This window comes from Mastomys coucha, unplaced genomic scaffold (assembly GCF_008632895.1).
Source record: "Mastomys coucha isolate ucsf_1 unplaced genomic scaffold, UCSF_Mcou_1 pScaffold22, whole genome shotgun sequence".
In the NCBI taxonomy this organism is placed as follows: Eukaryota; Metazoa; Chordata; class Mammalia; order Rodentia; family Muridae; genus Mastomys; species Mastomys coucha.
The window spans coordinates 264,136,848-264,164,057 of record NW_022196905.1 but is presented as its reverse complement, the minus strand read 5'-3'; the positions used below and the strand labels follow the sequence as shown (position 1 = coordinate 264,164,057).

Here is a 27,210-nt window from a genome sequence, read left to right as displayed (position 1 = left end):
ATCTGCTGTAAGTCAGGCCAGTGGGGAGAGTTTCTCAGCTTCTAGTGGCAGCAGCTGAAGGGCTTCTTCCACAGAGCCTTGGAACATACTGTCAGGCTGTATATTCACCTAACTGGACTAGAACACTCCATGAAGGGCTAGGCATCATTCTCTGCCATGCAAGCCTCTCCATGGCTGCCTGAGCATCCCAACAGCACAGGATCCCAAGAGTAAAGAAGCAAGACAGCAAAGGCAAGCCTAAGCAAGGCACATTCCCAATATGGACTTAGATGGTACATAGCGGCCCCGTCTCTACAGACCATCAGTAGAGCAGTCACGGTGCCCACCCTGGCTCATGGCGAGTGGACAGCATCACCTCTTCATTGGCTGTGGTGAGGTCCTAGAGCTTGTAGGAAGAAGGACACACTGCAGCCATCTAACTACTAGAAGATCAGAGGACACGTGCATCCTAGGCCAACGATCGCTGTTACCCCTACTTCAGCACTTCAGAAAAGGTATGCCACCTCTTATCTTACAGAAAAGGCCACACATCCAGCTGGGGATAGAGCTCAGTTGGTGGCACACTTGCCTGGCCTGCCCGGGTTCTGTTCCTAGGCACCACATGAACCAGGTATGATGGTCCAAAATTGTGATCCTAGCTGTCTGGAGGTAGAGGCAGGAGGATCAGGAGTCCAAGATCATTGTAGGCCACCCTAGGCCACCATGTCCAGTCTGTGTATGTGATGCTGGGGATGGCACCCAAACAGACTGAGGTGTTTGTTGGCTGAGTATATCCCCAGAGTCCTATAACTAGTTGGTAGAGATTAGACTGCTGAGCTTCCACACCTGGTGAAGGAAATGGTATTTCCAGGCAACCTTGGCTATGGGTAAGAATCTCGGAATGAATGGCTTTGTCTTCCTGAGAGACAGATTTAAGTTTTCTGTGGGAGAGTGTCAGCGGCAGGACCTGCCTTTCCTGAGTGAGCAGCCTCTGTCAGGAAGTACTGTATGAAAGCAACAGCAGGTCACATGAGTCACTGAGATAGGATCAGGAGGGTAATTGTTCTCCAGAGTCCTCCTAAAGCCAGCCTACGGGTCCTTTCCTCAGAGTGGCCCACTGTCTTTTTTTTTTTTTTTTTTTTTTGAGACAGGGTCTTAAGTATCCTAGGCTAGCCCTGATACTATGTAGCTGAGGATGACCTTGAACTTCCAACTCTCCCTAGCCAACCTCCTGAGTGCTTGGGTTATAGGCACAGTTCCATATAGACTTGGGGTTGACACTACAGCTCCTGTATGCTAGGCAAGAACTCTGAAAATTGAGGCATGCTGGGCCCCGCCCCCTCCTTCTCATTACCCTTTCCTTGTGCCAGCTTTTTTATCGAGCAACCACAGAAGCAGGGCAGCACCTCACTCTGATGCTGGGTTTTGTTCCCACTGGAAAGAGCCAAAGAGGCTGATCTAGAGGCTGAGCTGTAGGCTGGGGAGAAAGATTAGAGAGCTAACTAAAGTTGTAAGAAATAAGTCAACAGAACACACACACACACACACATACACACACACATTCACATATACATATACATACTCACATACACACTCACACACATAATCACTCTTACACTAAGTCAACAGAACACACACACACACACATACACACACACACATACACACACACATTCACATATACATATACATACTCACATACACACTCACACACATAATCACTCTTACACACATGCTGTCACATATACATACCTATATACACACACACTCTCACATATACACGCTCACATATGCACACATACATACACACTCACATATGCACATACACTCACATATACATACTCACATACATACACACACTGAGGTGGTTGGTTTAATAAATGGTCCCACTAAATTTTAATTGATTATTGTTGCCGTATATTTTTCACAACCTACTTTAAAACGCTTTAAGTCTAGTGTTTCTATTGGATGCCAGGTTAACTCAGTGTAGCACACATAGGCTACACAAAGGCTGAAGGTGCCTGTGTCGCCCCAAGCAGATCTTCTGGTGGTGCACTGGGTTGCACATTAACCCATTGCCCCTGTGGGCACTTCCTGCCCTCCCTGCCCCTTGTCTCACTGAGGCACTTCTGGCACCTAGTAGTGAAAGTGCGCGGAGCAGGGTTATCTTCCAGCCTAGTTTCTTACCTTAGTGGATCCATCCCGCAGTTCCACTAGGGTCTGTGGGTCTCTTCAGACCAGAGGTCAGACAGGACCTGCAAAATGAAATGGGTCGGAGAACAAAGAGACTCGAGGCCAAGTTGAGTCCCAATCAAGGCTTCTTTACTTGGGGGTGTTTTGAGCTTATATAGGCAGGTAAGAACGGAAACCTCCAGAAATAAAATATTTGCATAACATAAACATTGAGAAGTCAGGAAAGAGTCAGGAGGGAGTCACAAGCGAAGGTCACCAACTGCTCGGAGGTCTGCAGATGTCCTCAGGCAGTAGGTGTTGTCACATAGTTGTATCTCAGAGTGAACTTCTCTGGCAACTTTCAGAGATAGTCTGCAGAGGGTCTTTTGGCTTAATTCCCTAGGTGACCACATCGGGCAGAAGCTGCCAAAGGCCTGAGGCTGAACTGGGCGTGGGAGGTAACACTTACCCTTGTTCATCATGAGGTACATTCCCAGCCTCAGACATTAAGCCTAAACTCTGTTTTCTTCCCACTGGCTCTTATTGCTTTCCAAGCATTTCAACCTCTATTCGCACACTCTTCGACTTCGACCTCTATTTACAAATGTTCTACGTGCAAAGCCACCTCTGCAATCATTTCTAACACAAGAGAACTGAGGGAATTTTCTGAGTTTTCAGCCTTCCACTCCCCCAAATCTTTTTTCAAAATGGGATACATGAAGACTCTGAAGCAAAACCAGAAAACCCCTTCCAGGAACACAGTAGGATCATCCAGCAGCAGTAGATGCCATTTTGTCAATCTTCTTAAGCAACATGGCTACCTCCTCCTCATCTGCCGTTTCTTCTACCATAATAGAAGCAGAGTTACCCATTATGCCTAAGCTACACTGGCACCACCTGCACACACAAATTTTTTGCAGCCTACTTTAATAAGGATTCAGCTTCCTCTCTAGCTCACCATCTACCAGAGGTAGTGGAAAAGAAAGGTTATTAAGATATGGGGAAGTGGCTGTTTAGAAGTAGTTCTTTGGGGGCAATTCCTATCTTTGTTGTTCTCAGTCCAGTCCACTAGCAAACACCAAACATGAATCAGCAGCTTCAGTCCAGTCCACTCGGCGGACAACGCACAGGAATCAGCAAGGGCAAGTCAATCCAGAAGAAAGCAGGAAGCTCCCCCAACCGGCCTGAGTCTGTGGAAGCAGTGAGAAACCATAGGAATCTCAGGAGAAGTTCTTTGGAGAGTTTCTCTCTATGAAGTTACCACAAGCAAAGCTCAGCACCACAATGTAAGGCAAATTGAATAGATGTGTGTTGTCAGTGAAGACTAGTGAGGCAGAGCAAGGCAAACTAATGCTTGAGCTCCCACTGTCTATAGGGTCATAGTTATATTCTGCCTAAATATCATATGTCCTTTCACATTTTCATGTTTCTGCTGTAGCAAAAACATCCTTTCACCTGTGTCTGCTTCAGTGAAACATTCTTTCATGTGTGTGCTTTAGCAAAACATCCTTTCACTTATGTGCCCTAGCAAAACATCATTTGATATAACTGACTTCCCAAAGACACCAGAAGTTTCCACTTTAGATTATATATTTATTTATCTTTGGTGTTTTGAGAGGAAGTCTCCCTCTATAGCCTGAGCTGTTTTTAAATAGACTGTGGAGCCTCTGTAGTTTAACTGCAAACTCAGACTTCCTGCCTGTTTCCAGATGCTATGTTCACAGCTGCGAATAACCACTCCCAGGTTTAAAGTGATGATTTTTTTTTAAAATTAGATTTATTTTAATTTTTATGTGTATGAATCTTTTGCTTGCACATGTGTTATGTGTACCAAGTGCATACCTGATGCCCATGAATGCCAGGAGAGGCTATTTGATGGCCTGGAACTGGAGTTACAAATGATTGTGAGCTACCACATGGGTGCTGGGAATGAAACCCAGGTGCTCCAGAAGATCAGCCAGTGCTCTTACCCAGTGTCTTAGGGTTTTACAGCTGTGAACAGACACCATGACCAAGGCAACTCTTATAAGGACAACATTTAATTGGGGTTGGATTACAGGTTCAGAGGTTCAGTCCATTATTATCAAGGTGGGAACATGGCAACATCTGGGCAGGCATGGTGCAGGAGGAGCTGAGAGTTCTACTTCTTTGTCTGAAGGCTGCTAGCAGAATACTCAGTTCCAGACAGCTAAGAGTAGGGTATTAAAGCCCATGCTCACAGTTGACACACCTATTCCAACAGGGTCACACCTCCTAATAGTGCCACTCCCTGGCCCAAGCATATATAAACCATCATACCCAGTGAGTCCTTTTTTTCCAGTCTCTAAGTCATGGTTTTAAAGGTCAGCATTGTTTCTCCCAGTTTAGTGCAAGTGACAGATGTTGTCATGTCTTGAGACCACCTGTCCTTTCTAGTTACACAGTTCCTTGTCACCCACTGCAGCTCTTTGTGCCAGGAGCTGCCTGTTCCTTGATGGCACAAGGACCCTCCCACAGCAAAGACAGCCTAGTAGGCATATGCCAGGGCCCCCTGAGACAGGTGCAGAGGACCGTCTGGGGCTAATACTAGGGTCTCTGATAGAATTATTTCATGGGGGAGGAAATGAGAAACCTTTGTCTTCCTTGGGTCATATTCTGGTAGAAAAGACTTGGTCACATGTAAGAAATCACTAGGGGTTCATGATAGGGTGTCCTAGCCTAGTGTGGGGTGTCAAGGCTACCTGAAGATGTTCCATCTGAGAAGGAAAAAGCAAGAGCTGGCTGAGTGGAGGTGGAGAAGCAAGAAGACAGTGCTGAGAGAAGAGAGGAACTGCAGCCAAGTGAGGGGTATTCAATGGCTGAAAGGTGGTGACCAGCTCTGTGGAGGAGAGAGGACAGGAATAGTGCTGGAGGTTGGGGCACAGGATGGGCCAGACCAAGACATAAGGCTTCTCTTGGGACTGCAGGGAACCTGTGAGGGACCTGAAGCAAGGAGAAGTGATTGATCCCATGAAGGAGGGTGTAGTGGCTGTTCCAGATTGTCAACTTGACTATATCTGGGATGAACTACAATCCAGAATTGGAAGGCTCACCTGTGATCCTAATCTGGAGGAATGGAGATCTTAAGGCATAGTGGCTATGAATCCCAGAAGATTAAGACAGGAAGATCTCCGAGTTCAAGGTGAAACTGGAGTGTGGTAACTACCGGGTCTCAACAGAAATTTCACATTCTTCTTCATTTCTCCCTTGTAACTTGTAAGAATTTCCCCCAAACATGTGATTTAAATGTTGTAAATATTTCCACCTCTGAATTCTGATGAGACCATGGTAGGATTCAGATCTGAAATGCCCTCAAAAACTCATGGGTTGAAGGTTTGGTTCCCAGTGGGGCTGCATTGAGGCGGGGCTCTGTGAAGACTGGAACACAAGGGTTCTGACATCATCGACGAACTTATCCTTTGCCGGTCTACAACTGATGGGCTATTGTGGGAACGTGCTGGGAAATTAGAACGAGGGGCCTTTAAAGGGAGGTAGGTCCTTCAGACTGTGCTTCAAATGGGTTTCCCCCACCTCTGTGCTCCTTTCCCTCGCTAAGATGAGCAGCTCTGCTCTACTCAAGGTAGCTCACCTTGCTGCTTTGCCTCACCAAAACAGAGACAGAAGCAACTGAGACAAGGGAGGGTGGAGCAAATTCTTTAAATTGACTTCCTCAAGGCTTGTGTCAAACAAGAACTTCCCCTAGAGCACTTACAATACTGGACAGCCAGTCCCTGCTTGTTGAATGAATGCATGAATTCATGGCTTCCAACTTCTTTAAATCAAGGGGGTATATAGTTCTTTGTTACCTGGTATCTCAGAGTGACTCATAAATTGTCACCAAGTATTGTGAGGTGTCTAATGTAATACCTTGCACAGTGAAAATGCTTACATATTATTTTTAAATTTAATTTATTATTGTTATTATTGTTGTTGTTGTTGTGTGTCCTCCGAGTATGCCTAGGCATTCATGTAGAGATTAGAGGACAACTTTAAGTGTCTGTTTTCTCCTTACACTGTTCCAGGGATCTAACTCTGGTTACTAGGCTTATACAGCAGTTAGCCTACATGGCCAGAGAGCTGTTTAGTATTCAATTAACAACTTTAAAATGTTACTGAAGACCTCCGTGGTTTACCAGCTGACTGGAGGCTGTAGATTCATCGCCAGCATCAAAAAGAAATTACAGGTAAGAAGTGAATACACACGCATATAAATGGATATAAATGTTTTCTTGTATTGATCTCTCAAGAATTATTGCTTGGCAGAATGCGTGTGCAGCTTCTGAACCTCACTATTGGTAGACGCCATCTAGTGGTGAGAAATTACAGCTGCTCACAGATCAGTCCAACGTGCATTGTTATTGCTCATTTTGTAAAAACAAAGTAAAAGATGCTGGCTAAGGAGCAGTCTGTCCAATTAGGAACACACTCAGAGGATGAAGGTGTAACCCTGAAGTCTGCTCTGGTGCGAAGTAGGAGAAGCAGTCCCATTGTCTTTCTGCAATGCCGTTCATGCGCTGTCTCTCAGTCACCAACTTCTTGCCCAGCCCCATCTTAAGTCAGGCAGTGGAGATGGTGAACATGGCTCCTGCCCTGTTTTCTGTACTCAGAGGCCTCAATCACCTCTGCCCTTGGGCCTTTATCATCCATTTTACCCATTTAGACTAGAAAATGGAATTTTAAGATGTTACTTATGTATCTAGCTACACACATACATAAGGTGTTACTTTTGTAGCTATACACACTTCTAAACTAGACTCAGTCCTCTGAGCTGAGTATCTGGAAGCTTCTAAATCTTCTGCTGATGACTTGGAGTTGGAGCAATGGTGAAGACCCTTCTGGGTTGATGACGTGTAGCTTCTGCTTCTCTTTCCTCCCTTACACAAAGACAATGAGACCTGAAACACCTTTGAGGCCAGTTGGCCTCCTTGTTTGGTTGAAGGCCTGGCCTGAAGACATTGGAGTAGGAACTGGAAGTAGCTTTGACCAAGAGTTTAAATCACCAGCAAAGAAATCATCCACCACCCTGGAAGTCTTAGAGTTCATGGGGTTGGGCGCAGACCAACATACAGGACTCCTCATCTGGGAAACAGTTAAGACTGGGAAAAACTTTGTCTGCTGAAAGGTTTTTGTTTGTTTATTTTTTGGAAGAATCTTAAGTAGTAGCCCAGGCATGCCTGCAACTAACTGTGTAGTCCAGGCTGGCCCAGAGCTTGCAGCAATCTTCCTGCCTCAGTCTCCCAAGTGCCAGGATTACAGGTGTGGACTCTCATGCCCAACCTTACCTTAAGTTTGGTCACTCCATCCAATGTGTCTTTCTGGGTCTCTGTGGAGTGCTTACAGAGCTGAGGCTTTTACAGGTGGTATTCTTGGGCTCCTGGGACAGTATATACATTATGTCATACAATGGCAATTAGTACATGGTCCCATAATACACTGCTCTCTTGGTTTTCACTTCAGAGGAATACCGGCCTTGTTTTGGTCAGGACTAGTGGTATATCACAATTAGGTCATCAGGCCCATGTAACAAGGGCTTTACCCACTGACCTGTTTCTCCAGCCACTGAAGCTACTTCTTAAAACTCTATTGTAGCCGGAGAGGTGGCTGAGTGGGTAAGAATACTGGCTGCTCTTTCAGAGGTCCTTACTTCAATTCCCAGCATCTACATGGCAGCTCACAACCATCTGTAACTGTAGTCCTGTGGGATCTAGGGCTCTCTTTTGGTGTGTAAATGTACATGCAGGTAAAACACCCAATAACACAAAATACATAGACATAAATAGATAAATTTTTGCCAGGCGTGGTGGTGCACGCCCAGTGTACTACCCAGTGGGAGGCAGAGACAGACAGATCTTTGTGAATTCAAGGCCAGTGTGATCTACATAACTGAGCTTTAGGACAGCCAGAAGTGCATAGAGATACTTAGTTTCAAAACAACAGTAACAACAACAACAACAAAAAGCAACCAACTAACCAATCAAACAAAAAAACCCAACCAACCAACCAACCAATCAAAACAAAAACCCAAATGTTGCAGGACCTGGCATTTGCTATTGTACTTACATGGCCACACCCTGTTGTGCAAGGCTTCTGTGGAAGACAGGGGAAGAAGTATAGCCACAGGCTAGACACATGTGAGACAGGCCCCAACCCCAAGCAAACGGGGCTGGCAGAGGACAGTGACATCCTTGTGTGTGTTGCATAAGCAGAGGCGCTGTGGCAGGCCAGAGGGCATGGCTGCTTCCCAGGCAGGCCCTGTGCTGCTTCTTGCTGGCACTATCTCTTTATCTCCTCCTCTTTTAGTTTTTTTTTTTTCTCTCTTTTTTCTGGAGCTGAAGGTGGAACTCTGAGCTTTACACACGTCAGGCAAGTGCACTTCAGCCAAGTGACACCACCGGCTCCTTCCTTTCCCATCTGACAGCTCTGGCAAGGCCTCTGCTGCCTTCCCCAAGGTTGTTCTGCAGACACCAGCTCTCTCTGCTCTCAAACTACCCCTTGTCCTGAAGCCTCTTATGGTGGCCTACCAGCCGTTTGGTTCTATCATCAGGCCCTGAACTATTTATAAAATCAATACCTGTTGCAAATGATGACTCTTTGTTCGGTATAAAAAGCAAGGCTTTATCAGGAAGGCTGTAGTAGAAAGGGAAAGGAGGAAATAAAGGTGGGGCTCTATATCTTTACCAATTTAGCCATTGAACTTTACAGCTCTGCAAGTATCCTTGCAGGTCAAATCTTGTAGCTTGTTAAGGAAATTTAACTCGTTTTACTATGCTAAAAGGTAAGCAGATGCAAGCAGCAGGCAGATTAGTTGACCAGCTAAACTCCTTGGATTGGCTAGCACGTCTTTAGACTCTTAAGACTGATGTAGGGAGTTGGTGAGATGGCTCAGTGGGTAAGAGCACCGACTGCTCTTCTGAGAGTCCTGAGTTCAAATCCCAGCAACCACATGGTAGCTCACAACCACCTATAATGAGATCCGATACCCTCTTCTGGTGTGTCTGAAGACAGCTACAGCTGTACTAATAAATAAATCTTTGGGCCTGAGCGAGCGGGGTCTACCAGAGCAAGCAGGGTCTACTGGAGTGAGCAGAAGTCCTAAAAAAGTCAATTCCCAACAACCAGATGAAGGCTCACAACTATCTGTACAGCTACAGTGTGCACTCATGCATAAAATAAATCTTAAAAAAAAAAAAGACTGATGTAGGAATTACTTTATAAGAAGTAAAAAAAAAAAGAAAAAAAGAAAAGAAAAGAAATTGTAGGGGAATTGGAGGGCAAGTGTTCCTAGAGCCTGTTCCCTTAAGAATTCCCAGGGTATAACAGCTGGGCAGTGGTGGCGCACACTTTTAACCCCAGCACTTGGGAGGCAGAGGCAGGCAGAGTTCAAGGCCAGCCAGGGTAACAAGGCCTTTGAAGGGCAGGGAGGGAGGATTGGGGGACAGTAATAGGAGATGATGAATCTAAGAATGAACCTATGGTAGCTCACCCTAGCTTTATTTGTTTGAGAGATTGCTTGCAGTCATGTATGTTCACCTCATGACTGCAACGCCCAGAGAGGCCAGAAGAGGGCCTCTGATCCTCTGGAACTGGAGTTACAGATGGTTGTGAACTGCCACGGAAGCCGGGTACAACAGCCAGGTCCTTGGCAAAAGCAAGACGTGCTCTTAACTGCCTAGGAATCTGGTTCACACTGGCTTTTGAACAAGCTTAGTTGACTATTTCATGGTTGGTATTCTTTGAAACTTTAGCAATCTCCCATACCTTCTTCAAAAGAGGTATTTTATATTTGTTTCTGTAAGATACAGATATAATGAGCCCATAGCCAGGCCCTGCCTTCCTCTCTAGCGCTGTATCCCACAGTCTGCCTGGGTTTAATCTGCTCCCTCCTCCCACCTCACCCACAAGCAACAGAGCAGGGGCTGGTAAAAAGGCTTCCCAGGAAGCACAAGCAGCAGGGGACAAATCAGGCTCCATGTTTGTGGAATGCATACACAACCTCGCAAACCATCCAGAAAGACCTCAAAACCTGGAAATCTCAGGAGCGGGATGTTATATACAGGTTGCTGGTATGTTTTACCAGGCCCATTCCTACGCATTGCACCTATATTATAAAATGATAATATAAGAGATTGGGCAATGTGCAGGCAGAGAAATACAGCTTGGGTGGGGACCCGCTGTTTAAACTTCATCAGGGTGTGTGCGCGTAGTAGGAAGCACTGCGACAGGGAAGGAGAGATAACATTATTAACATTATCTCTTCCAGGGAGGAGTTCAAAGTCCCAAACAAACCAGATCGAGACTCTGGGGACGCAAGGTGAAGCCAGCTCGGGAAATCCTGCCACCTGCTCCGGCCTTATTTACTCCTCCTCCCACGGTGCATCTCAAAATACAGCCCAACGCAGGTCTTCTGCAGCCGGCCGCTGGTGAGGCTCCCGGGGACTGGAGGGGGGTGGGGTGTAGACAGGGAGGGAATACCGAGAGCTGGCTGCATCGCACCTGGCACAGCTTCCCTGGCCCGTGCGACTGCAGCTTGCACTTTTGCGTCAAGTGCGCCACCCGGGCTTTGCCGGGCCGTGGCGACTCTTGGGGGTCCGGACACGGTGCGAGCATGTAGAGCTGAGTCCACACCCGGAGAGCGCGGTCGCTCCGAGGGCGCCCCGGCTCGTGAGCACTCCGAAGCCGGTCGCCTGTCCCAGCAAACCGAGGCCTCGCGCTCGCCGCGACCGGGAGAATCGCCCTCCTAGGACGCTCGCGCGCGCCCGACAGCGAGGGGCGAGTCTGGCCAGGAGGCGCGCCAATGGGCGTGGACGGAGCGCTCGGGGCGGGGCCTGTCCGGTTGGCCAATGGGCGTGGGCGGAGCTCAAGGGGCGGGGAGCGTCCGGGCACCGGCCAATAAGAGGGGGCGGCGCGCTCGGGGTGGGGTCTGTCGGGGCACCGGCCAATAGGCGGGGGCGGAGCGCGTGGGGGCGGTGCCGGGGCGGGCGGCGGCGGCGGGAGCCGGCTGCAGACGGAGCCGGGCGGCCGAGGACGCAGCGCGGCGCCTGGCGACAGCTCGAGCCGCGGGCGCAGCGGCCGCGCGGGGAGCGCGCCCATGGGTAGCGCGGGACGGCGGCGGGCGGCGAGGCCCGGGCTTCTGCGCGCCGGCCCTGGCGGGGCCCAGAGGACCGCCGCTCCGAGGTGCGTGCCGGGGGGTGCGGGGTGCGTCCGATGGCGCGGGGCTAAGGGCACAGGGCGCGGGGACCGGACCTGCCCGGCTGCGCGCAACTTGCGGGCCGCTCCCCCGGGGCTCCCACTCCTTTGTAGGCGCGGGCTCGCGTCTCCGCGGGTGAGGACCGCGGTCGGGAAGCGACCCGCAGCGCCGGCACATTCATTTGAGCCTGGTCGCAGAATCCCGAGAATCAATTTCGGCTCGTCTCCCCTAGAGCGAGAGCCGAGGACAACTTGGCGTCACATCTCGGGGAGACGTTTGTCGTCATTAACCGGCTTCGGCTACATTAATTCAGTCCCGGTCAACGTCAGCACGGGCGAACGGACAGCAAGTGCGCCCTCACGAATTGGGGCTGGGCGATATCTGATTTTGGTCAAAACAGGTCTTAGCGCTTTGGGTTCTGCTTAGAGTTGCCTCGGTCTGCGCAAGGATGGCTCTAAGAAAGAAGGCCAAACAGCGAGGGGGGAAAGGCAGAATAAAAACACTCCGAAACCCAAGTCATCCGCAGAAAACGGGGCGTCTTGGTTATTCTCATTGGTTTTCCCAGTAACTTCAAAATAGTCCCAGAAATGTTCCTTTTGTCTGCGGTTTCACTTCTAAACTTTAACACTAGATGGCTTTCTTATGACAGGCTTTTAGTCTGCTGCCCGCTTGAGTTTCCTGCGTCTGCAGTCTGGGCTGGGATATATTTATTTATTTAACGTCTTACAAATTGGAACGAAAGGAAGAAACTATCCCAAACTGCTGCTTTGTTTGAAACATAGTACTCCCCTGTAAGGCTTAAACTGGTTATTTTTCTTTTTTTCAAATATGGAAAGTGGGCTGTGATCTCTAGCGCCCAAAGGTGAATATGAATGAGCAAGTTGCTGCTCTGCATCGCGGAGGTTTTCACTTTGGAGAATGTGGAGTTCTTGGGTGGGTTTAGTGATTACGGTTGCGTAGATTTCCTACGTGCTGTGTACCGCTAGCTGGGTTTAGAGGTTTCTGGAACAGGCTGAAATGGGATCTATTCCCGGGAAAGACATCTATCTTCAGTTTTGGGCGCATGCAGGGCCGTTCATGCCTAAAGGTTGACCGGCAGCATTTGAGGAAGATCTGTAGCCGAGTGCGTCTGCCTGAGTCATACTGAGGATTGTGTCACGGACCTCTGCGTTTCCTTCTCCCCTGGTGAGATCTGGTTCGTCTTTTCCCAGCACAGCTTTTTAATGACTAGTACAGTCTAGTCATTAAACCACTAGTGCCTCTAGTTAACTGATCCAGTGGCCACAGCAGATTCTTATATTCCGGGTTAAACCTAGAGGCTTGGGTATGATAGACCAGCACCCTACCACAAAGCAACATTCCCACCCTCATTTATTGTTATTTCAAAACAGTCAGCCATTTATTATTTTGAAAGTCTCACTAAGCTCCCTAGACTGACCTCAAGCGGTAGGTAGCTCAAACAGGCTTTGAACTTGTGGTCCTCCTGCCTCATGAATGGCTTGGATGACAGGTGTGCTCTGCCACACCCCAATTCTTGTTCAGTACTTTTGTTCTACAAGTAACCGCACAGCTAGCCCAAGTCTTGCCCTGGTAGGCAGGCTTATTGGCTGAAGAAATTGGAATTTGGCTTTATAGTTAATTTCTTGTGGATTACTTGGCTTAAAATATGACATGTTAAATTCGTATGTTCTAAATTCAAGTGTATTCATAAATAGCTGAAGGGAGGAAAAAACCCCGACTGGGTAGATGCCTGGGGAACATGAGGAAACAGGAAAGGGTTCCCTCAGTACCCACGTGCTACCTATAGATGGGGTGAGGTGAACTTGCATAAGAAGCCCTGTAGACATTTGCTCTGGAGGATGGAGAGAGCACAACACAGTATCCAGTTAGGATGTGGAGGTGGAGCTTCTGCCAGGGAGTACGGGCTGAGAGTTGCACTGTCTGGCTTAAGTGTATATTTTTTAGAACATGATTTTGTTATTGTAAAACACTAGGCTCTCCTCAAGAGTATTTGTAACTTTTAACCTCATTGGTGGGATTATCATCTTTGTCAATGCTTTAGAATATACATTTGGAAGGTGCAGCCCTTCTCCCTGGGTGATTTTTGCATGGGCTCTTTGATACCTGAGCTTAGTCATCTTTCCAGAGCTTGGGGGATCCTCTTCACCTGAGATAAAAGGGACAATTGGTTAGACACTTGAAGATCTATTTCTGAAATTGAGGAGGTGTTAGTACAAATTGTTATCTGGTAATTGAAACTGGCTTGACAGTGCTGTGCACAGGCCTCACACTCAAAGCTGTGCTTCTGTTTCCGTGGGTCTGCCCCTCACCCTTTGGCCCAGCAGTGCTCGTTAAACCCAGCTTTAAGAAACCTTGAATTGTCTTTAAACTAATGATTGCAATGTGGAGGTAGTTTCAGATATGTGTCTTTACAAAGACAATGAATTTTAAGAAAACTTGGACTATACTTGTTTACTTGAATGAAATATGAAGTCAAGCCTTGCAGAATACAAAAAACCCAAGGTCTAGATTCTCTTCCTGAACCTACCTAGGCGGTTCCTTTTGGGGCGAGAAGGAGGGGTAAGAACCTCCAGGGAGCATTCTCTAGTTCCAGGTGAGTCTGGATAAAGTATAAAACATTTTCTCTTGGCTTCAAAGCTATTGGTTTCGTTCTCTCTTTTTATTATTTAGAGTGTGTGTATCTGTGCATGGCATGGTGTGTGTAGGTCAGAGAGCAACTTGTAGAAGTCGATTCTCTTCTCATCATGTGGGCTTCTGGGACTGAACTCAGGCTTCGCAGCAAGTGCCTTTACCTACTGAGCCATCTTGCCAGCCCCTTTTGTTTCTTTATTGTTTAAAATACATGTATTAGAGCAATAAAAATGTCTGTTTGGCCAGAATGGCTTATATTTCCCATGATTATAAATTCTACTAGATTCCGTGTATTGTAAATTTGGGTACAGTGAACCTCCTTATATGGATTTATAGTTGCTAGGTTTACCTTAGAAATCAGTGACTCAGGAATTGCTTTTCTGTGCCAATTGTATTTAGCTATGACCCTTTTAAAGGAGTGGTAACCATGCAATTGGAATTCAAATGTCTCCCAATTTCAAGGTTAAATTGGTTTGATGGTCTCTGGCCCTGAGTTCAGAGTGACAATAGTGGCCAGTGCTCTGCAGCTCAGATCTGATACTGTTCTCCTGGCAGAGCCACCGTAGTGCTAGCTGCTCCTGAGACCCGCTTCCTATGCAGTGTTGTGATAAAACTGAGTAATGGACAGCGAGACAGGCTGTGAGCTGAGTGTAACTGGCATGGCAGCATCTCTGTGCCAGAAAGGACTTAAGAAAAGCTAAATACCTTCATTTGCACTACTGTTTCCATCCATCTGTAAAATTTAGAAAACAGAACCAAGCCACATGTGGTGGTGTACTCTGATGATTCCCAGCACTGGGGAGCAGAGGCAGGGAAACCAGGAGTTCAAAGCCATCCTCAGCTTCATAATGAATTCAGGAGCAGCCTGTGCTACATGGGACCCTGTCTCACAAAATCAACACAAAAGAAGATTTTAAGGAGGCTAGGTTTATATGCATTTTGCATTGCTACCCTAACCATATTACTTAAATATGCGTAAGTATATTAACAAAACCATCTCTAGCCATTATGAACTATTATTAGTGCTTGTAATCAAAATAACATAAAACTGGATATGGTAGTCCTTGTGATCCCAGCACTAAAGAGGCTGAAGCAGGAGGATTGCTGGGAGTTTGAAGGCAATCTGGTTTACAGAGTTGGGGCCCCATCTCAAAACAACGAAAGAGAAGAAAGTAACAGGAAAAAAGATGTGTATTGGGGCAGGTCCCCACATGGAGTGTGTGTGGGGGGGCATGTGTATATGCACGTAAGTGTGTGTGTGTGAGTGTGTGCATGTGATTGTGTATGTAAGTGAGTCTGTGAGAGAGACAGGTAGAGAGTTTAGCTGGAGAGAACATTTAGTAAAGTGACCTCACATCCCATCTGACCACCCACACCCACCTTTTTTCATAGGACAGTGAGGCTGTCACTGGGCAGAGGGTTTAGAGAGCGCAGTTCCTCAAATTTCTCTGCTGCTTAAATCCTACCATGTGGTTTCTGACTGCACTGAGAACTGAACCTGTGGCCTTCTGCACAGACAGGCAAGTCTACTGAGCTACATTCCTGACAGGCCCCATACAACTTCCAAAGGGGATCTTCCTGTAGTCACTCAGTGGGGCCTGTGGGAGTGGGGGTTGAACACCACTTTTTGATAGTTTCAGCCCTCAGAAGTTTTTGATTTTTACTTGCAATGCTTGAGGCTTGAACTCTGGTTTTATACATGCTAGTCTGGTGTTCTACCAGTGAGTCATATACCTGCCCTGCTTTTTCTGTTTTTATTTTCAGACTAAGTTGCCCAGGCTGACCTTAAACCCTGTCACTAGCCTAGGCTAGTCTTGAACTAACTTGGGATCTTTTTGCCTCAGCTTTCTGAGGAGCTGGGAAGACAGAGCTGCACCACCAGACCTGACATTAGGAAGTTTCTATAGAATATATAGAATGTAGAATATACAGAATATAGAACACAGCCTATGCTACCGTGTCACTGTAACTTTACTGTTTCTGGGTCCTTCAGAACAAATTCTCTAGAGCAGTTTCTCTCCTCAACCCTCCCTGCCACCCTTTGATACAGTTCTTCATGTTGTGATAATCCCCAACTGTAAAATGATTTTTGTTGCTACTTCATAACTGTAATTTTGCTACTGTTATGAAAAAAATCGTAAACGTCTGATATATGACTCCAAAGGGGTCACAACCCACAGGTTGCTCTAGAGAGCCAGTCATCTCTGCATCAAAGTTGTCAAAGTGGGGTCCAGTGAGCAGAGCTCCTTCTGCCCGGCATTGAGCACACAGAGGAGGAACAGGTGCTCTGAGGGCCTTGGCCTGCTTGCTTTCTCTGTGTCTGTGTCTGTGTCTGGCCCTGCTGTCTTGGTGAGCGTCCCTGAGTCCTGGAGCCACGGTCTGTGGCCCTTGCTGTGCTGTTCTGCTCCCTGGTTACTAGTTCCTTTGTTTTGCTTCCTTTGTTTTGTAATTTGGTTCTGTTCACACCTTAGCCCTTCCTCTCAAAGGAGCACTGCCCTGGGCTGGGGTGGGTAAAGACACTGGCCACCAAGTCTGACTCCTGAATTTGAACCCTAGACCCACGTGGTGGAAGGAAAGAGCTAACTCCTGAAAGTCATTATCTGTCCTTCACACATGGGGCATGCATGCATGCCTCCTCTCCTCTAAATAAACGTGTTAAGGAAAGAATGTGCTGCCTGCACCTTAGCTGACCCTCTATACTGCTTCCTGCACCCCTGGTGGAATTGATAAATTGCCTGGGCACCCAGTATGTGATCATTAGCCATAGGGGCTCCCTTTTTTGGGGGGGGCAGGGTGTCCGAGGAATCATATTCTTACAGCCAAGCCCTAATACATGTGAAGTGCTTGATTTTTGTAACTGGCTGAATCTCTTTCCCCTTCTCACAGGTTATTATGAAAGATGGCACCTAACTTGCTTTACGGGTTCTGCTGACTGAGATCTTCTAAGTCAGAAGTGAGTCTGTTTTAGTGTGTCCCTAGTTAGACCTGCTTTGCATGTAGTTAGTGATTAGGAAATATATGCTTAATGACTGACTGGCTCTGACATGTTAGGGGACCCTGTGGCTTTCTAAAGACTCAACAGAAAGTATAGGGAAAATGGAATTGTGCTGGACCACTGCTCTTGCCCTCAGATTTGCATCGTCTTATGTCCCTTGCAGTTAGGGGAAGAGCCCATGTTTTCCTGGTGTTGTTCCAATTTAGTGGATGCACAATCAGTTACATTGATTGTTGCTGTAGTGAAAGCAGCTTGAGAAATGGAGGATTTATTTGGGTTCATAGTGAGCATGGCTCAAAGGCAGATCAGAAGTGTGAGGCCAGGGGTCACATTGTATATATTCAGAAAAAGAGATCAGGCGGGCGTTCAGCCTACTTTCTTCTTTTTATGCCATGTGGAAACCCCAGCCAGGGGATTTTACTGCTCACGTGAACTTCAGTTAACACCAAGCTAGAACTCAGAGGCTTGTCCTTGGTGACAAGATTCTAGATCTCATTGAGGACATTAAGGATTAAAGCTCTCATCTCTTCCTGTGTGCTGCTATCCTTCAGCTATAGGGGCATCTGGAACTCTGGCTACGTGTTTCCCACTTGGTGTGTGTGCCACATCCTCTGAGGAATGTCCCCTTCTATTTGTGGTGAAGTCAGAAGTTCAAAGTAGGTGAATTAGTTAGCTTTCCATTGCTAAGGCTGTGGCTTCCGAGGCATCAGCTGTCATGGCAGGGAAGGCATGGCCCAGCAGCTCACATCACACAGGCAGGAAACAAAGACTGGAGGACGCCCAATGTGGAGCAGACTCTTCTCCTGTTTCCCTCATATTCTATCCCGGCCCTGTTCCGTGGGATGCTGCCAGCCACGCCATGACAGGTCTTCCCTACCCAGCTAATGCCCTGGAATTAACCTCACAGACACACCCAGATGAGGCCCTTGCCAGTTAGGTGAGTCCACGTGAAGTCGGGTGGACATTGTGTGTTTAGTTACATCTTTTGTGTTGGGTGTTTTGGAGCCAGAGTCTCCTTGGACCAGCCGGAATTTCACCATGTGCCTTAGTGCTGGGATCACAGGGATGTGCCAGCACTGCAACCATGCCTACACTGAAGACCAGAGCAAAGAGCCAGTGTTTGAAGTTGTTACCGTGGAACATGGGCATGGCGCCCTTATGCACGTGAGCTCTTGGGCATGTAAAACCCATACCCAGAGACCTGTTGTGCATGTTTCCGCAGTCTTCCAGGAGGTGTGGAGTGTCTGGTGCCCATGTCACCAGCACAGCTCTGCCTTCTCTGTGCTCTGGGGTGTGTTTCAAATTTGATTCCCTTGGAACCATGGGATTCATGTGGTTCCGGAATAGCTCTGGGCTGTTTCCTCTTTGTGTTGAACTGTCTAATAAGGGATTTTAGGAATTACAATTTTGGTCATTCATCCAGTAAAACACTACTGTTTCAAATGTTTAATGTCTTAATCCAGTGAACAATGGCTGTTTTGTAGAAGGGTCTTCAGGCTCTTTCCACTGTAAAGTCAACTCTCTTGAATGCCTATGTATATGCATACACATGTATAAATACATGTGTCTGTATGTATACATACGTGCTGCTGGGCATCATGGGTCTTGCCTTTAACTCCAGCACCAAGAGGAGCAGACAGCTGGTGGATTCCTGTGAGTTCAAGGCCAGCCTAGTCTACATGACACATTTCAGGCCAACCAGGGCTACACAGTAAGACCCTGCCTCAAAAACCAAAATAAAATATATGCATACTTATGTGTACTGTGTCTTAGATCTGTTTATGTGCTTTATCATGCCAAGATCTCCTGACCATCATAAAATATGAGCAAAAGTATGAATTTTAAGAAAGATGTTCTTAAAGTGATAGAAGTGGAAGTGTTTTCTCCTACACCCCAGCTCCCCATCCTCTGCTGTGTAGAAACGGGTTTCCAGGAGCCCAGGCTACCCCACTCTCTATGGGCTGTGTTTATCCATTGTATCTGTGTGTATCTGTTGGCTTTCCTGGTGGCCTTTCTCCTGGTCCCTAGAACTACTTGTGGATGCCTCACACCATTACACTCGCCTACTGCACAGAATTTGGAGGGATATGACATGTCACCTGTCTGTGCAGACGTGAGTCAGAAGCATGTGAAGAGTGCAGCCTCACAGTGGCATTCTGTAGGACAGGATGGTGGTACACACTGTCCCTAGCTCATCAAGGAGGCCCCGTGTTTCCTTGTTACAGCTCAAGTGTGAAGTGTCCCCATAGGCTCATGTTTGAATACTTGGTCCCTAGATACTTTGAGAACCTTTAGGAAATGGAGCCTGACTGGAAAAAGTGGGTTACTGGGACCTGGACCCAAGGCTTATAACTATGGTAATAAGCTATTCCAAACCACTCGAATCCTCGGTTCCACAGTACCAACCTCAAAACATCCCCCAGAGCACTGTGCGGACCACACGGGCACCAGGCCGTCCATACCCCTCGGAAGTCTGTGGAAATCCTGCACAACAGATCACTGGGTGTGCATAATGTTTTGCATGCCCACTGTCCTTGTTTCCCACAGTAACAGTTTCAATTTGGCCATTAGTACCAGCCTGAGTTCCTGTTTCCTGAGCCCAGAGAGATGGGAGCAAGCCACTGCTGCATGTCCCCAGTCCCCACTGCCATGATAGACTGTATCCTCAAACTGGGAGCCAGAATAAGCCCATCCTCCCCTAAGTTGCTTCTTATCTGATATTTGGTCATAAGAACAAGTACAGGAAGCAGCCTGGCAGCCCTTAGGCTACAGGAGGCCTGTGAAGAAAGAAAGATGGCTTCCAGCTACCTCTTGTGCTCCCCCACCGTCTTCCTCAGCAGGGTTTAGCTCTAGCTCGCACCTCTCCTGGTGTGCTGCTGGGCATTATTTATATGCACTTGCCTCTTGTGTCTCCTCCCTAGAGCATCTTTATCTTGTGGGCAGGGACCTCCCTGCTGTGTTCCATGGGCTTCAGAAGTTTGTGCCACAAAAGTGGTTCCTGACCATTGTGGTTAAATGATTGTAGTTGTGGGTTTGGACATGAAGGAACTCTCTGTGCCTTCTTTTTTTTTTTTTTTGAAGTAAGTTACGGATTCCGTTGTGACTCATTCTAAGTGGCCATTCTACTTCTTCCTGCATTGTTCCCAGGGTCACAGGAAGTAGCTGCCACTGAGCAATGTAGGTGCTGCTGTGGGAGGCAGAAGTTCCTGAAGAAAGGTTAGGGCTCTGGAGGATCTGGGAGACTGCTGATATTGTGCCCATAGTATTGAGGTTTTGGGAAGGCGGCATACTTGCCACCTCCTATGAGCTGATGGACTCCCTTTTCCTTTCCTGGTGTCAGTTTGGTTCCCCCAGGGTGGGCCTAGCCCTGTTGGAGGATGAGAGGAAAGCTAAGTTCTCTTGGAACTTTGGCTTGGGCTACTTGATACAGATTACGGGAGGGAAATGAATTCTGAGTTTCTAGTACTCTGTTGTCCTTGCCTGTTCAACCCTTAAAATTCCTTCTACAAATGGGGATGTTTGAAAATTTGGTCTGCAGATTACAGGTCATGCTCGCTTATGTGTTTTTCATTGAAGACTAGCAAAGTCCATTGGAATATTAATGACTTAAATATGACAGGCACCACATAACTACAATTTTTGCTTTTATTTGAGATAAGCTCTCATATAGCCCAGGTTGGTCTTGAACTCATTCAGTGTCCTTCAACCTCTGATCCTCCTGCCACCATCTCCCAAATGTTGGGATTACAGACATGCTCTATTATACCAGGTTTATGCAGTGTTGGGCATGGAACCCAGGGCTTCCTGCATGTGAGGCAAGCACTGCAGCCCTGAGCTAAATCCCTGGCCTTGCAGCTGCAGTTGTAAACTAACAGGAGTCTTTCATAGTTCATACCTCAGCAGAGTCGTGGGTACTATTTTGTGTGGAATCTGAGAATCATGGTCCTGTCTCCATGCTATGAGCAGAGCCATGGCAAATAAATACTAGGGGGATCCAGTTGGCTACCAGGTTTTATTTAAGGGCCATTCTAAGGCTTTCTCTATGAATCACCTGTTTGATTTCTATTTTGAAAGTTCTGATGGGTAGGAATGAAAGAGATTGCTTTGCTTGACATATAAAGAGAATGAAGAGCTGGGCGAGAACCAAGACCAGTTTCAGACAGCTATGTATGAGCTTTCCTGCTATTCTTCCTTGCTCCTGTTTTATGGGGGAGCATCCTTGCATGCCTGTGTGTACACATGCCTGTGGAGGCCAGAGGATGACCTTCCACAAGTACCATTCGCCTTGGGTTTTTTTGAGACAGGATCTCTCCTTGGTTCGGGACTTGATTCAGCTAGGCTGGCTGACCGGGGTCTCTAGGGACTTACCTGTCATCCCATCCCCTCCTCTGGGATCACAATCACACACCACCAAGGAAGACTTACTTTATGTGTGTTGGGATGACAGGCTCCAACTCAGGCCTCATACTTAAATGTAAGCTTTTTATCAACTGAGCTGTGTCTTCAGCTCCTACATAGGAATTCTGTGAGGCCAGTTCATGAGGCCAGTGAGATTTGTTTCCTGTTAGAGACGCAGTGCTTTAATGAGCAGTGTGCTCTTCTTGGATCTTGTGCATTTTTAATGTTTCAAACCTGGGTCTCTTGGGTCCAGCTGTGGCGCTCTGTCTTGTCCTGAACACTGTAGCTGCCTTAAGTCAAGGCAGCACTCAGTATGTCATGGGGAGAGAGATAAATTGAAGAGAAAGAAGAAGGAAGGGAGGGGTAAAGAAAGTTGGGGGCATGGGAGAGTGGTGGAGGCAGCTAGCTTACTGTCCCCAAGAGTGGGGTGCCAAGGCCAAGGGTTGAGCTGCATTTCTCAGTCAGGGATGCTGGGGTGCCCATGTAATAGCAGCCCAGCCTGGGAGTTGCTGGTCCTTCAGAGGCCATTTCTTCAGCTCTGAAAATCTCTGCCAAGATTAAAAGAACTGTAAGAGGGGAACGGTCTTGTTTCTCATTTCTCCTTTGCTACATTTGCATAATCTTTGTTGAAACCAGCTGAATGTGAAGCCCTAAATAATTTCCAGGCATTTAAATATTTAAAAGGATTCATCCACAGCTCTCTACTCACCCGAAGAATAAATGCTTTCAACAAAGAAAATAACACCCTCACAGATGCAGCCCGGATAGACTGTGTCCACCTTGTCACTGAATTAGAAAACGTTAACAGCGAATCTTGCATTTGACGGGCTCTGAAACTGGCTGTGTGCCAAAATATTGTTTCCCTGCTAGAGAAAGCAGTGGGTGTGTTTCATGCTGGCAGCTGGCCAGCCAGGGGCTCTGACGTAATCACTCGGTCCCCGTAACTGCTTTGCAACTAATTTTAGGGCAGTTAAATCCGGGCGATGTCTGGTGGCTGTTGTGCGTCTGGTTCAGTGGCGCTTTCTAAATCCATCCTTTTAGCTTGGCACCACAGCTCCTGGTTCTTTCTAGAATAAGCCTGGGGCAGAGGGGATGTTGAGTCAGTGAGGGAACACTGAGGGCTGGCAGGTGGGGGGAGGTTGGGCTCAGGCCTTACCTTGTACTGCATTATGGAGGCAAAGCTTAGGCCACTGTGTGTATGTGTGTGTGTGTGTGTGTGTGTGTGTGTGTGTGAGAGAGAGAGAGAGAGAGAGAGAGAGAGAGACAGAGAGACAGAGAGACAGAGAGACAGAGACAGAGAGACAGAGAGACAGAGACAGACCGAGAGAGTCAGAGTCAGAGACAGAGACAGACCGAGAGAGTCAGAGTCAGAGACAGAGACAGAGACAGAGAGACAGGCTGAGGAGGGGGTGGGGCACACCGAGGCTCCACTTCCCTGCAGCAGCCCTCAGGCCAGTTTTCCCTTGCAGTCTCTGGTCCCTGCCAGCCTCACAGTGCTAAAAACTGAATCTAACCATCCTTTCTGGGAAATGTAAAGCTAGAACAAAAATAACTAAAAAAATCATAAAGGAGCCGCAGCTATTTGGAGTATCTTACAGAAGAGAACTAGAGCTTCGTGCTGTGTGTGGGTGCACATGTGCATGTGAAGGCCAGAGGTCAACACCATCAGCGCCTTTCCATGTTATTTCTTTTCAGCTATGCTGGTTGGCCAGAGAGACTCAGGGTCCTTGTGTCTCCTTTTCCAGGTCTGGGATCATAAACATGTGCCACCTTGCCCAGCTTTTTATGTAGGTTTTAGAGACCAGACTCAGGTCCTCATGCACTTTACCTAGTGAGCTATTCCCCCCCCAACCCCCCAGCTCTTACAGACAGTTTTAATAATGACATGGGAAAGGTTACAGGTCTGCTGGATAGAGCCATTGATGGATTGCCAAGTTGGCTGGGAACCTCTAGAGTTCCAGACCTCCGAGGGCAGAGTCCTTTACTCCAGCCTCATGCTACAACCCCCAACAGAATGAGTTCATACAGTTTTAGACCTCGTAGAAACCAGAGGGCTCTTTTTCAGCAAGATTTCCCTATCTGACTGTTTCAGACTAGAGCTTCCTGCATTGTGGGTGCTTAGAGAGCAATGGGAGACAGTGAGTCCAGAGCTGAGCTTTGGAAAATGGTTGGGTTTGGAGCATTTCTAAGTATGGTGCTCACCATTTAGATGGGCCTTGAACTCATGACAGCCTCATGAGCGCTAGGATTACAAGTGTGCACCATCATGCCAGCACTGGCTCTGTTTTTAACTGTATTTCAACATAAACTCTAAGTGTGGAATCCTTGCTTTTCATGACTGAGCACTTCCTGTTACCTGAGGTGAAATTTCTAGAATGAAATGCAGACATCTTAAATGTGTTGTTCATCCTGTGAGTTTTGGCATACATGCAATCCTTTGTAACCTGTGCTTCAGTCAGGGTGTGAAGTGTACTGACTACCTGGAACTTCTCTCCTGCCTCTTCCTGGACAGCTTGCCCCACTCCCACCCCAGTTTCTAGTTTTCTACTACGAAGTGTTGCATGTTCTTGTGAAGATATAAATAGCAATAGTTACAAAGTTCGCACTCTCAGCTATGTGTGGAAATATTACTATATTTACTTTAGATCTGCATGTAAGTATATCACCCTCTACACTTGCTTTGCTCTCTCCACGGGCTCAGGGATTATTTTCAGTGGCCTGTGATTTCAGGAGCAGCTTTCTATCACCTGGTCTCTTAGTCACGTTTGTACTCCAATTCCCTGCCAAGGAGTGGCTTCCTGCCTTGTCTGGGCATCCACCTACCTGGTTTTTTACCACTGCGCACTCTGAGACTCAGGTGAGTCTGGTCTCTGTCTACTGGCATCTGCACAGGGCTGGCAGGGGCTCCTGGCACTGACTCAACTGCTTTGCCTCTGAAGATGGGTCAGTAGAGCTCAGCTGTTCAGCTGTGTGTGCTGTTTGGAAAACTTGAGGCAAAAGAAGACATGGGTGTGTCCTTGTGAAGCCGAGGACTCATTTTTAGGTCAAACACAACAGTTGCTCCAACTCCCTGAATTCAGCTTGATGATGTCATCTGTGGAGGACACAAACCACCTAAACCGGGAAGACCAGATTTCAGGTCTGCTACGCTGAGGTGATACTGGCTAATGCAGTAAAATCTCTGAGGAATTAAAAATAACTTTTAGACCTAAGAGCTACGCCTTTGCCACACCTTAGTCGCCAAAACCTTGGGTGCCCAGGCCTCTCCAACTGTGAGCAGTTCCAGCTTCCACTGAGTGTTTGCAGTTTTTGGTGGCTTCACGTATTTGTTTTCAATGTGTGACTCTTGCACAGGGCCAGGTTGTCTGTGGTGGGTACTCTCCCTGGTCAAGACCCAAGAGTATAGTGCCTGACAGCCAAGAAGCCTTCCTTTGTACTGCACAGTCTGTGGTCTGTGCGATGCTACTCTGAACCTAGGCTCCTCTCATGTCCTTCCTCCTTCATAAGGCTTCATCCCCATCTCACCAAGTGACCCATGATCCACACTCAAGCTTGCTGAGAAAAAAGGAATGTCTGTGAGGTGGGTAGTTAAGGGTCCCTCTCACTTTGCCCTCATTCTTGCCCTCATTCTGATGACCTTACCTGACCTCGAGAAGCTGGGAACTGTTGTTGTTACTGCCATCTCTGGCTTATGTCTAGTTCTGTGGAGTTGACACCAGGTTTCATGACTCCTTGTCTGATGTTGATGCTTCATGAAGGCTTCCCTGAAACCTGCCTGTGGAGCAGGTGACTCCTGAGACATCATGTGTCATTGGGAAAGCAAAGCCAGTGCAGTTGATGATCCTGGGCTGCTGGTTGCTGCACCTTTATCCTACACTGTAGGATGTGTGTATGTCCATGGCGGTGGTGCCCAAGGATTTCTCATCAGATCCTCAGTTTCTGTACCCATGAACAGGGGCAGTCAGCATGCAGCATTACTGGGAGGAGTCTGTCAGATACCCAGGAGCGTGCCTGCCTTTGTCTGGGATTTTGCCGTGGGCTCCTCTGGACCAGGCTCAGGTCTGCAGTCTCAGCCCTTGGTGGTAGAAGGCAGCTTGGTGCTGCTGTTGGGATTCTTTCATTGTGGGAAGAGTCGTCTTTCTAACTGTGCTTCTGGTCAGTTTTTAAGTCTTTGCTACTGAAGGTATTGCTGACTTGTGCTGCAGAGTGCAGTTGGCTCCATGTGGAGGAGAGGAGGGTAAAGTCCAGTCTGGATGTGCGTGAGGGCAGACTCTTGAAAAGTGGTGCTGCTGGGGACATGGCTTAGAGGATGTAAGGAAAGACCTGCCTTCCCGTTTACAGTCCAGACTCACAATAGAAGGCTAAGGGATGGATGTTCCAGGACTGGCCTAATAGTAACTGCTCACTCAGGGGCTCTGGGGTGTGCGCACATTCAGAAATGTCCCATGGGCGTTTGGGCTCTGTCCCATCCACAGGAGAGGACTTCAGTGGCCCACTGGCTGCTAGCATCTTACAGTGCCCTTTCCAGGTGTCAGTGCAGTAGTGGCCACTGTGGAGCTTGTGGGGTAGTTTGTGGTTACTTGAGGGCTGGGTCAGTGTCCTGGAGCTGGTAATAACGTGATCAGCTTTGATGAGCTTTCCTGAGCCTGCCTTAGTTTTCCTGTGCATCCTAAGGATATGCAGAGTCATCCATGAAGGCAATATACTTTTTTTTTCTTTTAAATTTGAGGTAGTCTCACATGTAACTAATGAACTCAGCATTCGCTGATCTCCAGCTTCTAATCTTCCTGCTCCTGTCTCCTGAACGTTAGGATTCCAAGTGTGCTCTACTACATCTGGTTTTATGCAGTGCTGGGGATCAAACTCAGGGCCTAACAACCTTCCCTGCGAACACTCTACATCTGAGCCACATCCTCAGTCTGACAGTAGCGGTGCTGTGCCTGTTAAGACTGAATCCAGCTGTGTGCCGCAGTTGTCCTTTTCTCTGAAGATAGAAACATTCATGTTCTTGAATGAATCTTAGTGGCTTGTGCTGGACAATTTAGTTGATTAGAAGGGGGCAGGACCCTGGTTGAAATTGAAATGATATTTGAGAAATTGTCATAGAATGGAGGGCATCCCAGCCTTTTGGTCTGCCGGGTGAGCTATTCTCTTCCCCCCTTTGAGATGACCCTTGCTGGCAGGGGATTTACTATGCTGAGACCACACTTGTCTGTACTAGAGGCCTTCTCAGGGTGGGATCCTGGAGTCCCACACCCAGGCCAAGCTCGTTCTCTGCCCTTCCCTGCTGCTGTCTGTTCAGATATGGCAGCTATTGTGCTGAGTTTGCTCCTTTTTCTAGGACTTGAGCTAGGAGGACCTGGGACCCTCCCCGGGATCAGAGCACAGCTGCTCAGGTGTGGACTGAGCAGAGAGCTTCCTTGAGCCTTCCATCTGACTTGGGGTAGTGGCTGTGGCTAAGCAGCTATACTTTGTTCCAGCTGCCGTAGTTTGGAATGTGTGTGCCCATGTGTGTAGTATGTTCATGCCCCTGTATGCATGTGTTCCTGTGTTCGGAGGATAGATGCCAGTCTTGGGGTGGCTCTTCAGGTATTGTCCACCGCTCTTGAGACATGATCTCTTACTGTCATATTGTGGGGCTTGTATTGGAGCCCTGATTGTCTACGCTGGCTGGCCAGTGAGTACAGGGATCTGCCTGTCTGCTTCCCTAGCTCTCAAGATATAAGCACAGACTACCATGCTGGGCTTGCTATGGTAGGTTCTGGGTTTTATGGTAGAATTTGAACTTAGGTCCTTGTGCTTGTGAGGT

General features: G+C 47.6%; 1 protein-coding gene across 4 annotated transcripts in view; it reads left to right on the top strand.

The window, feature by feature from the left end:
- The first annotated feature begins 11,168 nt into the window (after window positions 1–11,168).
- Window positions 11,169–27,210, top strand: part of Sipa1l2 (signal induced proliferation associated 1 like 2) — a 143,391-nt gene continuing 127,349 nt past the window's right edge. For all 4 annotated transcript variants that reach the window (XM_031341826.1, XM_031341825.1, XM_031341827.1 and 1 more), the window contains exon 1: window positions 11,169–11,343. The gene's annotated coding sequence lies outside the window, so the exon portion shown is untranslated. The remainder of the gene's footprint in view (window positions 11,344–27,210) is intronic.